The sequence below is a fragment of the Acinonyx jubatus genome, chromosome B1, assembly GCF_027475565.1.
Source record: "Acinonyx jubatus isolate Ajub_Pintada_27869175 chromosome B1, VMU_Ajub_asm_v1.0, whole genome shotgun sequence".
NCBI classification, from domain to species: Eukaryota; Metazoa; Chordata; class Mammalia; order Carnivora; family Felidae; genus Acinonyx; species Acinonyx jubatus.
The window spans coordinates 42,523,132-42,538,994 of record NC_069382.1 but is presented as its reverse complement, the minus strand read 5'-3'; the positions used below and the strand labels follow the sequence as shown (position 1 = coordinate 42,538,994).

Here is a 15,863-nt window from a genome sequence, read left to right as displayed (position 1 = left end):
AGCTCCCTACTCTGACTGGTAGGCCACCATGATGTTTTGGGTCTCCTGGAAGCAGTGTCAATTCAGAGCCAGCATCCAGTAGTCAGTCCCTGAAAGATCTGATTATTTTCCTTTTCCACAGTGCTCAGTTACCCTGGTAAAAGGCCATAGGTCCTATTGGGGATGGATGGGAGAAAGATCACCAATATAAATTTTTGGCAGTGTATCAGGGTACTACCTGAATGGGACTCATCCTCTCCTTCATTTAAAGGCTTCTAGGTCTGTAATATGGCTCAAGTCTGGTAATTGATTGAGGGCCCATGATACTGTTTTGTTCACTTGACCTAGAACTTTTCTGCTTCTACAGATGTAGTAAGAATTTACTGGTAGGCTTCCTCCGTTTTTATTTCTAGGAATACCATGATCAACTAACTAATGCCATAGGTCTGCAAGTTAGACTTTTATGATTGCTCCTTTGACTTTGCTGTTTATTATGGTAGCCATATCCACCCTGCCTTTGTCATTGAGTGCCACTGCACTTGGCCCTGGCCATTTGGCATTCAGTTACTTCTGTGGCATTTAGGTTTTACAATTCAGTGACTGTAGTTCCTAATATCAAGTGGCCTACAGAGAAGAGTGATGACAGAGCTATTTAGGCCTGCTGGGGTTCCCCTCACAAATTTATTTCTCACAGTTATTGTGGAAGGTGTGTCTGCTGGACCTTCCCAGAGTGAGTGAGTGGGTCTGAAATAACCCATTCTTAACACTCCAATCCTAACTAAGTCTTTGAATCATTTCTTTCACCTTAAACCAAGACAGGTCCAGCATTTCCAACTTGCTCAGGATGAGTTAACTTTTGGTCCATGTTTCAACTAATTAACCAACAAACTGTTAAAGCTCTTAATAAATCCCTGACCTGCAGCATTACATGTAGAATCTCTACTTAGTAAGCCCATACATAACAGTAAATTTGGCCTGATCCAACTTTATGTTCCTTCTACCATTATCCCACACGCTTTATATCCATTCTTACACATGTTCCCTGCACTTCTGTCTGGATAATTTAGAAAACTCAAGTAGCTCCCTTTTTAAAAAAAATATTTGTTCATTTTTGAGAGATGGAGACAGAGTGTGAGTGGGGGAGGGGCAGAGAGAGAGGGAAACAGAATCCAAAGCAGGCACCAGGCTCTGAGCTGTCAGGACAGAGCCCAACACGTGGCTTGAACCCACAAATTGTGAGATCATGACCTGAGCCGAAGTCGGATGCTTAACCAACTGAACCATCCATGCACCCTTCAAGTAGCTCTTTTGGTACACCTCCTCACAGGTCATACTTTTAGGGGCCTGCTGAGACTTGAGTCTAGTGATAGGTCTAAAAGCAAAGATGGGCACCAGGTAGGGGTGAGTCCTGAGGTGAATCAGCATTGTCTTGGAAGGCAACTTCCTCCTTGGAGGCCATTACAATTTCCTCTGGCAATGTAATGCTAATCTCTTTACTTGGGAGTGGAAAGGCCTTTTCTTTTAAGGGAAAGGAAACTGCTTCCACTGGCAAGGAAGACTCATCAGTCTTTAGGGGCTCAACAATTCAGGTTAGACTCTTGTTCATTTGACCTAGAACTTTTCTGCTTCTACAGGTATCAGGGTCTTCCCATACATCCCCAAGACAAGTTTTAGGATCACATTCTTTCTCCCTAATGCCCTCATTTTAATGGTAGTTACCCTGCAAGTCTGGGAGTTCCAACTTGTGTTGTAGTCTCACCAGTTGAAGGAGGAAATTCTGGGTTTGATTTTCAGAGGTCTCAGCCCTGTGGCTACAAAAGATTAGGCTCCCCTTCTGGGGACACTTAGAAGCTCTCAGGTTATTTTTGCTGTATTTGAGCTGAGAGTTCAAATTTCTGGGCAATAAGCTCTTTTCATTCCCTACTTTGTCCGGTGATATTAGGAGTAACTACCTGATGTCATACTTATTAATTTACTAAGAAATGTTTGAAGGTATCATATGCACAATTATGCAGATCCTTGATTCTTATAAATGGTTGATTAGGAATAAACAGTGGTGATATTTTGCATATCTTCCTGTCAGATCATGCTATGGACTCTCAGTACTCTGTTATTGCAAATAGAGCACTAACATCTTCAAATGTAGTCAGGTAAGAGATCCAATTCCAGAGGCCCACGAACGAATTCAGAAAACTCATCCTTAAAACCTGTTCCTCTAAAACCACTCTTGGTATCATTATCTGCATTAGTCAGGGTTTTCTGGGGAAACAGAACCAATAGGAAGTGTGTGTGTGTGTGTGTGTGTATTCATTCATTTATTAATTATAAGAAATTGACTCACACAGTTACAGGGGCTGAGAGGCCCAAGATTTGCAGTTTGCAAGCTGCAGATCCAGGAGAGATGATGGTGCAGTTCTAGCCAGAGTCCAAAGGCCTGAGAACGAGGAGAGCTGATGATAGTTCTAGTCTGGAAGCCAGCAGGCTCAATACCCATGAAGAGTCAGTTCTTTAGTTCAAGTCAGGAGGAAGGAAAAACCAGCCTTAGATTGAAGACTGGCAGGCAGGAGTAATTCTTTCTTACTCAGGGGAGGATCAGGCTTTTTGTTCTTTTCTGGCCATCAACTGATAGGACAAGGTCCATCTACATTAGGAAAACAATCTCCTTTACTCAGTCTATTAATTTAATGACCTAAATCAGTCTATTAATTAATGACCAGTCTAATTAATTTAAATGACAAAAAAAAATCACCCTCACAGAAACGCTCAGAATAATGTTTCACTACAGATCATGGGCACTCAGTGTCCCATACAAGTAGACACATAAAGGTAACCATCATAGTTATTACAAGTTAATGAAGTTCAGAGTAAAAATATGTATTGGGAAAAAAAATCTATAAAAAATGGTGGATTATAGTATTCATTTATCTTCTTTGTCTGCCAAAACCTCTCAAAATAGAAAGGAATAAATAGGGAATAATTTTTTTTTTTTTTAACTTACATCCAAGTTAGTTAGCATATGGTGCAACAATGATTTCAGGGGTAGATTCCTTAATGCCCCTGACCCATTTAGCCCATCCCCCCTCCCACAACCCCTCCAGTAACCATCTCTTTGTTCCCCATATTTAAGAGTCTCTTATGTTTCGTCCCCCTCCCTGTTTTATATTATTTTTGCTTCCCTTCCCTTGTGTTCATCTGTTCTGTGTCTTAAAGTCCTCATATGAGTGAAGTCATATGATATTTGTCTTTCTCTGACTAATTTTGCTTAGCATAATACCCTCTAGTTCCATCCACGTGGAAATGGCAAGATTCCCTTCTTTTTGACTGCCGAGTTATACTCCATTGTATACTATACCACTTCTTTATCCATTCATCCATCGATGGACATTTGGGCGCTTTCCATACTTGGGCTATCGTTGATAGTGCTGCTGTAAACATTGGGGTGCATGTGCCCCTTCGAAACAGTGTACCTGTATCCCTTGGATAATACTAGTAGTGCAATTTCTGGGTTGTAGGGTAGTTCTATTTTCAGTTTTTTGAGGAACCTCCATACTGTTTTCCAGAGTGGCTGCACCAGTTTGCATTCCCAAGGAATAAATCTTGAAGTGAGAAATACAGGAGATTTCAACAGTAGCTAAGGATTTTAGCCAGTTATGAAAAACTGAAAGAGGACAGAAAATAGTAGACAGTGGTGGGATCTACAACTTACAGAGCAAACTGATGGGATGTGAACAAGAAGACTGTTTCTTAGGTGGGCAGAACCTGAAACACATCAGTTTGCAGCTCAGATTTGGAAACACTGGTTATAGCTGAGAGTGGGCTGAAGCATGAGACAGAATATGGAGTTATGTTTACTGTAGTCATGGAGAGGCTAGCTTGTTGTCCTATCTGTCTGGTTCTCTCATCTGGCCAGCAAAGCTTCAGCAAGCAGTTGCCTATTTCTCCAGGTCGAAGGTGAGAAGATAGGACTTTTGATATATGTATTTGCTCATCCTGTGAGATGCCTGTCTCCCTATCCTAACCATAGTATGCTGTTTCCCTTGTTGCACATGTAACTGAACTATAGAGGAATTCTTACATAAAGTTTTCAGAGGAAGCGGAGCAAAAAGACTGAGACAGAAAAATGAGAGAAAGATAAAAGCCTGAGAGAATCAATTAAAGATTTTTAAATCCAGCTAATTTAAATCTTTAGAGAAAGAAAGAGAAAGTGGACAATTGTGAAATTACAGAGTACTTGGTGAAGAAAAACCTTAATAGCTTCCAGAGACAAAAACAAAACAAAAGAAAAACAAACCCAAAGCAAACAAAACCAAAAATAGATCACCTATAAAAGAATGAGATTGAAAACTGAATTCTGGAAGACAGGGGAGTAATAGTTTCATGTTCTGAAAGATTCTCAAACTAGAATTCTGCTGAAGTATCAGCCAAGTGGGAGGGCACAGTAAAAACAATTCAGACATTCAGAGGCTCAGCAAAATTATCTTTTATTTATATTTTCTTAGGAAGTAATCTAATGTAATGTTCTGGCAAGTGAGGAAGGAAACCAAAAAAAGAGAAAGAATCGTAATCTAGGACACAGAAGAATGTCAAAGAGAAATTCCAAGATAAACAGCTGTGTACCAGCCAGGCGAATAATCAGTTTATTTGGAGTAAGGGAACCCTGAAGGAAGTTTTCTAGAGAAAGCGGGAACTTGAAATGGCATAATAGCTTTTTTTTTTTTTTTCCAGTCAGGGGTTGAATGTTGATATGACAGAGACCAATTGTGTAAGAAGAAAGGCAAGTGTTTGCTGTAGTGAAAACAAAGGCTATATAAGAAAGAAAATATACTCTTAGTACTTAGCTTTGAAATCAACAGTGTTTTGTGTTAATTGTTGGCAAGGAATACTTATTCCCCACGTCATTGTTTCCTTGTAGAGGAATTTCAGCACTCCTGGGTTTTGAGTGACTTCAGCAACATGGTTGAATAAGATGTTCCTCATTTGTGCCCCCCCCCCCCAACAATAACAATTTGGTATCCATTTATGGACAGAAGTGCCTTTGTGGGAGCTGAGTGATACGGCATCATATGTCAAGGGACCAGGAAGGAGCTTTGCACACTGTGTGTTAGGTAATAGGCATAAAGACTTCGGTGCTGGCTGTGGACTCTGCAGTGGCCTGTTTCTGCCTCTAGCCCTTCTGGGCTGCAGTCTGTAAGTCCCTGGAAAATACTGTCGTAGACAGTCACCCACAAGATGAAAGAACCTTTGTGGAAGTCCAGGTTTCCAGTAGAGAATTTCCAGCACAGTGTTGGAGCAAAAGTATGAGTTTGGACACATTGGAGAGGGTAAGAGGAACGATTTGACTTTGCCCACATCACTCCTCACCCACAGTGGCACAGCTTAGGGCCAGATAAATGTTTTCAGCCCGTGGTTTATCCCATGAGGGGAATTGAGAGTGGTAAGTGGGCCCCTGGCTTTCCCAGTTGTGGAGGACCCATTCTCTCTTACCTCATCCATAGTATTAACTTGTGAGAGTGGGCATAAGAGACTGGGAGAGTGGCACATTACTCTTGGAGGACATTAAAGGGATGTGATTACTTGTACTATATACTATATAGGAAGATTGAAATAATACCAGGTATCTTTTATGACCACGATGGTGTGAAACTAGGAATCATCAACAAGAGGAAAGCTAAAAAATTCACAACTATGTCGAAATTAATAAGCAACATATTCCTGAAAGCAACCATTGGGCTATCAAAAATCTTGAAACAAACAAAATGGAAAGACAACAAACTAAAACTTATGTAATGCAGCAAAAGCAGTCCTAAGAAGGAAGTATAAAGCAATAAACATCTACATTAAGAAAATTAAAGATCTTAAACAACATAACTTTATACCTCAAGGAAGTAGAAAATGAAGAGTAAACCAAGCCCAAAGTTAATAAGGGAAGGAAATAACAATGATCAGGGCAGATAAATAAAATAGACACCAGCAACACAATAGAAAAGTTCGAAGAAATAAGAATTGGTTTCTTGAAAATATAAGCAAAACTGACAAACCTTTAGTTAGGCTATGGAAAAAGAATATTCACATAAATAAAATCAGAAGCGAGAGAGGAGACATTACAACTGTTACCACAGTAGTACAAAGGTTTGTAAGAGACTACTATGGACAATTTTATGCTAAAAAATTGGATAACCTAGAGTTAACAGATAAATTTCTAGAAACCTACAATCTATTAGGACTAAGTCACGATAAAATAGAAAATCTGAATAGGCCAATAACAAGGAAGGAGATTGAATCAGCAATCAACAATCTCCCAACTTAGAAAAGTTCACAACCAGATGGTTTAACTAGTGAGTTCCACCAAACATTTAAAGAACTAATGCCAGTCCTTCTTAAATTCTGCAAAAAATTGAAGAGAACACTCGGAAACTCATTTTACAAGGTTAACATTCCTCTGATGTTAAAGCCAGATGAAGATACAGGAAAAAAGGAAAATTACAGTCCAAATCCTTGGATCAAATAGATGCACAAATTTTCAACAAAAATACTAGCAAACTGAATTCAGCAGCACATTAAAAAGATCATATACCATAATCAAGTGGTTTTATCCCTAGAATGCAAGGATGGTTCAATATAAGCAAGTATATAAATGTGATACACCGTATTAATGAAATGAAAGATAAAATCGTGATCCTCTCAATATATGTAGAAAAGGCATTGACAAAATACGACATACTTTCTTGCTAAAAACCTTTCAACAAATTGAGTATAGGAGGAATGTACCTCTACATAATAAAGGCCATATATGATAAACCCATAGGTTACATCATACTCATTGGCAAAATGTTGACAGCTTTTCACCTGGGATAAGAAATAAGGATGTCTAATCTTACCACTCTTATTTAACAAGTACTGGAAGTCTTAGCCAGATCATCTGGGCAAGACAAAGAAATAAAAGGCATCCAAATCACACTAGAAAAAGTGACATTGTCTTTGTTTGATATGATATGATCTTTTATTTATTTTTTGATATCATCTTTTAAGTAGAAAGTCCTACAGACTTCCAAAAAAACTGTTAGAACTAATCAATGAATTTGGTAAAGTTGCAGGATACAAGGTCAACATACAGGAATTAGTTGTGTATGTATATCCTAACAGTGAACTAAGTTAAAGAGAAATAAAACCATCCCATTCACCATTGTGTCAAAAAAATAAGGTGCTTATGAATAAATTGAAGCAAGGAGGTGAAAGACCTATCCACTGAGAACTATAAGACTATGATGAAACAAACTGAAGAAGACACAAATAAATGGAAGATATCCTGTGTTGGATGGGAAGAATTAGTATTGTTAAAACGCCCATACTATCCAAAGTCATCTGTAGATTCAATGCAATCCAATGGTATTTTTCACAGAAATAGAATAAACAGTCCTAAAAGTTGAATGGAACCACAAGGACTCCAAATAGCCAAAGCAATCATGAGAAAGAGGACCAAAGCTAGAAGCATACAAGTGCTGATTTAAAACTATATTATAAATCTGTAGTACTCAAAGAAGTATTACACTGGCATAAAAATAGATACACAGATCAGTGGAACTGAATCAAGCCCAGAAAGATCCCCCTTCATATATGATCAACTACTATTTGACAAGGGAACCAAGACTACTCAATTTCCCATTGAGGATACTCTTTTCAGTAAGTGGTGATGGGAAAACTGGATATTCACATGCTATTGAATATTCATTGATATTGGACCCCTATCTTACAACACTTACAGAAATAACTCAAGATGGATTAAAGACTTAATTAGACCTGAAACTGTAAAACTCCTAGAAGAACACACAGGGAGAAAGCTCCTTGTATTGGTTTTGCAAATGATTTTTTTTTTAATATGACATCAAAAGCATAAGCAACAAAAGCAAAAATAATTAAGTGGGACTATATCAAATTAAAAAACCTCTGCACAGTGAAATAAATAGTCAAAAAGTGAAAAAGCAACCTTTGGAATGGGAGAAGATATTTGCAAATCATATATCTCATAAGGAATTAATATCCAAAACATGTAAGGAATTCATACAGCTCAATCTAATTTTAAAAAATGTGCAACAGACCTGAGTAGACATTTTTATAAAGAAGACAACAAATGGCCCACAGGTACATGAAGAAAAGTTCAGCATCACTAATCATCAGGAAGATACAAGTCAAAACCACAATGATCTATCACCTCATCCTTGCTACATAGTTCTCATCAAATGTCAAGAGGTAAGTGTTCGTGAGGATATGGAAAATACGGAACTCTTGTGCACCATTGGTGGGAATGTAAATTGGTACAGCCACTGTGGAAAATAGTATGGAATTTCCTCAAAAAACTAAAAATAGATCTACCATGTGATCCAGCAATCCCTCTTCTAGGTGTATATCCAAGGGAAATGAAAATAGGATCTTGAGGAGATCTCTGTACTCATATATGTATTGTAGCATTATTTATAATAGCCAGGATATGGAAACAACCTAAGTGTCCATCAGCTGATGAATGAATAAAGAAGATGTGATATATATACACAATGGAATATTATTCAGCCATGAAAAAGAAGGAAATCCTGCCATTTGTGACAATGTGGAGGTATCTTGAAGGTGTTATGCTAAGTGAAAAAAGTCAGATGGAGAAGGACAAATACTCTATGAACTTACTTATATGTGGAATCTAAAAAGCCAAACTAAAAAAATAAAGCAGAATGTTGGTTGCCAGGGGCTGGGGTGGGGAGGTGGTAGGAATGGGAAGATGTTAGTCAAAGGGTATGAACTTTCAGTTAAAAGATGAATAAATTCTGGGAATCTAATATTCAGCATTGTGATTATAGTTAACAACACTGTATTTTATACTTGAAAGTACTAAGAGTGTATCTTAAATGTTCTCCCTACAAAAAAGAAATGGTAATTATGTGGTGTGATGGAGGTGTGAACTAACCTTACTGTGATCAGTTCTCAGAATACAAGTTTATCAAATCAACATGTTGTACATCTTAAAGTTGCACAATATTATACATCAAGTATATCCTCTGTAAAGCTGGAAAAAAGTAACACTCTCAGCCTCAGTGTGTTCCTCTTTCACACCCAAGGAAAGCAAAGTAACTGATGTAGTTAATGAGTTTGGGAGAAGACACCGGGCATGGGTGCCTCAGTCCCTTCTGTCTTCTCTTTTCAGATCTCCCTGCCTGCAGAGAGGGTACATTCTGGTCTGCTCTCTCAGCCATGCAGTAAGATTAGCAGGGCAGGCTCTGCTTCTGTGGGGGGAGGCCTGTGGTTGTCCAGAGCAGCCTGTGATTAGGCAGGTAAGTTTGATTTTGGGGTGCAGTATTAGGAAGCCCATTTTGCTGTTTACTTTAGTCATGTTAAATGCCTTATTGATAATAAAGATGATACTTCAATTTTCAGTTGTCAGCTTCCCCTGTTTTTTTTTTTTTTTTTCTTCACCTAGTTCTGAACTTGCTCAGGGAATAGTGGTATGCAGTGTACTGATGGGATAATCCTGAGTGTTAGTGGTATAAATATGAACCAATATTTACTTTGAGAAGATGAACAAGGGGCGTTTGGGTTCGTATTATAAAGCTGAATCCTTATTTATCATAAAGGGCGTTATTGATAATGTATAGAATAGATAAGTCAAGAAATAGCATAAAGTAAGCCATGGAGATGAAAAGTACAGCATAGGGAATATAATCAGTAATATTGTAATAACTGCATGTTGACAGATGGTAACTACATGGTGAATTGTAATGTGTATAATTGTTGAATCACTATCTTGAAACCTGAAACTAATATTTTATGTCAACTATACTTCAAGTAAAAAAAAAAAAAAGACTCAAAACTACCTGGCTGAAAAAAAGAGAGAGAGAGAGTGGGAGAGAGAGAGAGTGGGAGAGAGAAAGAAAAGAAAGAAAAAGAGAGAGGAAGGAAGGAAGAAAAGAAAAAGAAATAGTATACTAATTAAAAATGGTAGGGAGTTACCAGAAAAATACAGTAGTTGCTTCTGGACTGCTAGACTGCTAGAAATGGGTCATGTAGTTGTTTCATTAAACATTTTTAGCACTGTTTGATTTTTAGCCATGTGCATGTGTTTTGTTAAAAAAAAATTAAATGAAAAAACAAAGGTAAACTGGTACCCTGTCCTTTGGAAGTCAGTTTAGACATGTTCTGTCAGCTTGATTGAGAATAGTACAGCATTGACATTCAGAGACTTTTGTTGACATTCGTAGGCTGAGTGATTCTGCAGTGGGAAGAATTTATGACAGTGGTGATATAGTTTTACTGGAATGCCTGATTACTTAATAATTTATGAGTTACCAAAGTTTTGAGATATTTCTCTGAACCTACTGCTATATCAGAAAGTGCTTGATTGCCTGGTTTGATTTAACCAACAAAACATGCCTTTTTCCTTTCCCTAAATGTAGCCTGGCAAAAAGATTTACTGACAATGAAACGACTCTTTGCTTTGGAAATTGGTCATGCTCTGATGGCTGTAAAAGCCATCAGGTATTCACTTCAGGTTTGGCTCTTGGTTTAATATCTTTGGTTATTTCTAGGAATGAAACATCTATTTGAATGAGTTGACTCTGTATGTTCACTCTTGGATGAATGTTCAAATGCTCCAACTGCATTTGAAGAGTGTATTCTTGCTTAGAATGTATAGTGTTTGATAATTATATGTTCAGATCATTTATGTTCTTATTGTCCTTAATGTGTTCGAGATTTAGAGAAAGGGGAGTTAAAGTCTCCTAGTTTTCTGTTTTCATTTCCCCTTGTAGCTATAACATTTTTGGAACTAAGAATGCTGAATCCATGTGGCAGAGTTTTTTGACTATTACATTTTAGTTGTGGGTTATATCTTTGAGTAGTTCAAAATGTCCCTTTGCTCTGTCTTCATGTTTTTATCTTCAATTTTACCTCAATTGATATTGTTACCACACTTTAAGTTTGCCAAATAGAAGTTCTGTCCAACTCTTTTCAGAGTCATTTTGTTTGAAGCATGTGCCTTATGAATAGCCTTACATATTATTTTGTGGCCCAATCTAAGTTTTTTTCTTTTTTTATGGAAAAAAAGTTTTTAAAAAAGATTATGGGAATGTCATATTTTTGTTATTAAAAAATTCAAAAATATTGTGTAAAACAAAAAATCAAGGTCCTTTGCTGATACCCTATTCATTTCCTAGGGGTAACTCATTTCCTATGGGTAACTACTGTTACCACTATGTTTTCTCTGTTCAGTTCTCTTTCTGGGCATTTGCAAGTGGATATACTCTCTACTACCCCCATTAGACTTTCGGATTATACCTTAAATAATGTTCTGAAATGTTTTTTACTCAACAGCACAATGCAGAGTGTCATTATATGGAGAGTGACAATGCTTCATGTCAATATATGGATATCTACTTCATTCCATTATAGATATACCATTGACTTAACCACATTCCAGAAATTTGTATTGTCTATAGTTGGTTGGTTAGTTGGTTGACTTTACCAGCACTGAACATTCTTCCACATTTAATCTCATCTACTTTTGTGAGTACTTCTGTAGGATAGATTTCCTGGAATAGATTTTTAAATTAAGGGAGACATTCATTTAAAATTTGATAGAAACTGTCAATTTACTTTTCAACAAGGTGGTTAACAATTCACATTCCACTAATTATATATAAGATTGTCTTATTTTTGATAATATTGTATGTTATCAGTCTTTTTAATTTTGATTAATTGACAAAAAGCCTCATTATTATTTTAGTTGCATTTCCCTTCTTGAGCATCTTTTCATATCTTTATTAGCTCTGTATATCCTTTTCTGTTAAGCCAGTATTTATAGCTTTCTGTTTTTCTATTGGATTATTTTATTATTTATTACTTTTTAATTATTATTATTTTATTATTTATTTATTATTATTTTATTATCATTTTTAAGGGCTTCTCCTATATAAAGGATATTAACAGTTATCTCATGATTTATTTGTTTTTGCTACAAAGAAATTTTAAAATATAATGAAGTTATTTCAGTTTTGTTTGTTTTGCCTTGGTTTCATGTTATGCTTAGAAAAGTTTTTGTATTCTAGCAAAATATAAAAATTCTCTGATGTTTTCTTTTTATATTTTTACAGTGTTGTTGGGCTTGACTTTTATTGGCACAGTTTAATTTGTTAATATTTCATTCTGTTTCTATAATCTTAATGTTTTAAAATGTTTTCTTAATATTTCCTGCTTTATCTTCCTCTCTTGTTGTATTGCACAAATTGTGTTTGAGTGTTTGTGTGTTTGTATGAGTTTGATATGGAGGTTATATACCTTTTTCTTTCTGTTATACTAGTTTTTTTTTTTAATAACAAGAGAAACACATTAATTTATTTTCCCCAATGATGTCAAGAAGCAAAATAATATCTGCTGATTTCTCCCTGATGTACCTCTATTACTTCCAATCCCTCACACGCTATTTTGTTGGTGGTGGTGGTGGTGTTGAAAAAATACTGGCTTTAAATTCCGATGATTACTGTATTTTAAGGGCTTTTATCTTTTTGTGTTTTATTCAAAAATATTTTCTTTTTGTGTTGTATTAGTATGTCAACGTTTATGTACAAGGATAGCAAATGCTTGGTATGTGTACCTACACTAACATACTGATGGAACAAAACACCAAACATTTTCTGTAGACATAAAATAGGATAGGTTGGGTCCTGTCCTTCTGGTCTGTACCAAAGGCTGGACTCTGGGGACTTTGAGCAGGCTGATAATTTGGTACTAGTTCAGGTCTATATTCTTTATATATTTATTCAACATTTTTTTTTAGGGGAGGAGCTAAACAGTAAGTGGGAAAAGAGAACTCTAGCTTCTTTTTTATTATCCCAGGTAGTTCAGCTTTGGCTCCAAACTCATATCCTGACATTAGTAAGTGAGTCCTGTAGTTAACTTCATCTGCCCTCCTTTACTTGTGGTTGTTGTTGGTGGTATGGGCTCGGTAGTGTTGGAGAGGATGGGCTTACTGCACCCCTTCAAGCAATTTATCAGGGTTTTCCTTCCAGTTTGGTTCTACCCGTTACACAAAGTAAACAATGCCAATCAGAACACCCTTTTCCACTAAGAACTTGGAAGTTTTCTGTTCCCTAAAGTAAGTCTGCCAGATGTCAACACATTTCATCTTATTTCTATGACCTTATTTAATGCTTCAAGCATCCACTATAAATTATTTATTGAAAGAAAAGTCTCCTTTTAGCTGAATGGGAAAGTTATTGGTAAATACCTCCTCAAAAGCTTATAGATATATACAAAAAGTATTTTGAGATCTTTATTTGGAGAAATGGGTGGGTGGAGGACAGGTGAGGAGTTACTTATTACTGTGGAATCTTTTGTACTTTAAAAATGCCTAATCATATAAATATACTTCTTATTTAAAAATTAGTTGAAAATTATTAGATAATTTGGGGATCCTCTTACTCTACAATAATGTTGAAACCTATGTATTTTTAGAATAATGAAGGTAGCTATTGACATTGCATTGTTCTCTGATTGTCCTTTATTTCATTAGAGTATTTAAACATTCTGATTTTGTGTAGTTGGTTGCCAAAAAAATTTTTTTAAATAGCACTCCACAGTCTTTAAGAAAAGTTAGCCTTTTTTTCTAACTTACCCCAAAAGAACAGCTTTTCAATAAAAAATTTTTTCTGGAGATATGTTTGTTGGATTAATCCTTTCTGCCCGTGGATGCCCCCGAGTAAGCATCGTCAAAGTCTCCCCTCCCACCGCCGTCATGTGTAAGTCAGAGTCTCCAAAGAGCCTGAACAGCTGCGGAAGCTTTTCATTGGAGGTTTGAGCTTTGAAACAACCGATGAGAGTCTGAGGAGCCATTTTGAGCAACGGGGAACGCTTATGGACTGTGTGGTAATGAGAGATCCAAATACCAAGCGTTCCAGAGGCTTTGGGTTTGTCACCTATGCCACTGTGGAAGAGGTGGATGCAGCCATGAATGCAAGGCCACACAAGGTGGATGGAAGAGTTGTAGAACCAAAGAGGACTGTCTCTAGAGAAGATTTTCAAAGACCTGGTGCCCACTTAACTGTGAAAAAGATTTTTGTCGGTGGCATTAAAGAAGACACTGAAGAACATCATCTAAGAGATTATTTTGAACAGTATGGGAAAATTGAAGTGATTGAAACCATGACTGACCAAGGCAGTGGCAAAAAGAAAGGCTTTGTTTTGTAACATTTGATGACCATGACTCTGTAGACAAGATTGTCATTCAAAAATGCTGTACTGTGAATGGCCACAACTGTGAAGTAAGGAAAGCTTTATCTAAGCAAGAGATGGCTAGTGCTTCCTCCAGCCAAAGAGGTCGAAGTGGTCCTGGGAACTTCGGTGGTGGTTGTGGCGGTGGTTTTGGTGGGAATGACAACTTTGGCCATGGAGGAAACTTAATTGGGCGAGGTGGCTTTGGTGGCAGTCGAGGTGTGGTGGACATGGTGGCAGTGGGGATGGCTATAACGGATTTGGTAATGATGGAAGCAACTTTGGAGGTGGTGGAAGCTATGATGATTTTGGCAGTTACCACAATCAGTCTTCAAATTTTGGACCCATGAAAGGAGGAAATTTTGGAGGCAGAAGCTCTGGTCCCTGTGGTGGTGGAGGCCAATACTTTGCCAAACCATGAAACCAAGGTGGCTATGGCGGTTCCAGCAGCAACAGTAGCTATAGCAGTGGCAGAAGATTTTAATTACTGCCAGGAAACAAAGCTTAGCAGGAGAGGAGAGCCAGAGAAGTGACAGGGAAGCTACAGGTTACAACAGATTTGTGAACTCAGCCAAGCACAGTGGTTGCTGGGCCTAGCTGCTACAAAGAAGACATGTTTTAGACAATACTCAAGTGTATGGGCAAAAAACTCGACTGTATTTGTGACTAATTGCATAACAGGTTATTTTAGTTTCTGTTTTGTGGAAAGTGTAAAGCATTCCAACAAAGGGTTTTAATGTAGACTTTTTTTTTTTTTTTGCACCCATGCTGTTGATAGCTAAATGTAATAGTCTGATCGTGATGCTGAATAAACATGTCTCTTTTTAAAAAAAATAAATTAATTAAAATAAATTAAAATTTTTTTCTGGAAACCAAGAAAATTTCTAGTAAGTTTTTAGCTGATTCCTTTGAGTCTGTAATGTTTTTTGTATATAATAATACTTTTTATATCTCTTTCAGTATTGAGGATTCATTTCTGTTTCACATCTCATTGCGTGAAGTAGAATTTCTAGAACTATATAAGATAATAATGATTTATTTTCAATAGTGATTTTAATAGAAATGCGTCTATTAATTCATCATTAATCATGATATTGGTAGATAGGTTTTGTCTTATCAACAAAGTATATTTTTATTCTTGTTTTGGAAGAATTTTAAAAATTTAATTGTGTTTTAAACTTTGTGAAATACTGTTTTGATATCTTGTACTAATGACAGTTTATCTGAAGTATTATGGTAATAGATTTTCTATCATTGAGCCTTTTTTATAAGAGTGGTATCAACTCTATCTGGTTACTTTTGATTTGGAAAAGTCCATTTGTGAATATTTTACTTGGGCTTTTCGCATTTATATTTGTATGGAAGGATGGATTATAATTTTATCGTTGTTTTTGGCCTTTGTGTCATCCTTCTCTTTTCTGATTGTTAATTCTATGTTAATTTCACTTACTTTTTTACATTTTCAAATATATAATATGAAAGTTAGCTATTCCTTGAAAGTTTAAAAAAAGTCACCGTGAAATAGTGTGTGCCTAGCTCTTCTTTTCTGGGCACTTGATTAATGTGTTCTGTTTTTCCTTATTCATTACTTCTTCTTCTTCTTCTTTTTTTTTTTTTTTTTTTTTTTTTTTTTTTGT

General features: G+C 36.5%; 1 protein-coding gene and 1 pseudogene across 2 annotated transcripts in view; both read left to right on the top strand.

Annotated features, from left to right (window-relative positions):
* The window catches only part of ADAM9 (ADAM metallopeptidase domain 9), a 142,264-nt gene that overhangs the window by 107,874 nt on the left and 18,527 nt on the right, over positions 1-15,863 (top strand). Inside the window, exon 17 of one of the 2 annotated variants that reach the window (XR_008295987.1) lies at positions 9,170-9,296. The exons of the other annotated variant lie outside the window; for it this stretch is intronic. The gene's annotated coding sequence lies outside the window, so the exon portion shown is untranslated. The remainder of the gene's footprint in view (positions 1-9,169; positions 9,297-15,863) is intronic. 2 annotated transcript variants of the gene reach the window in all.
* On the top strand, positions 9,303-15,856 carry LOC106978372 (heterogeneous nuclear ribonucleoprotein A1-like; annotated as a pseudogene).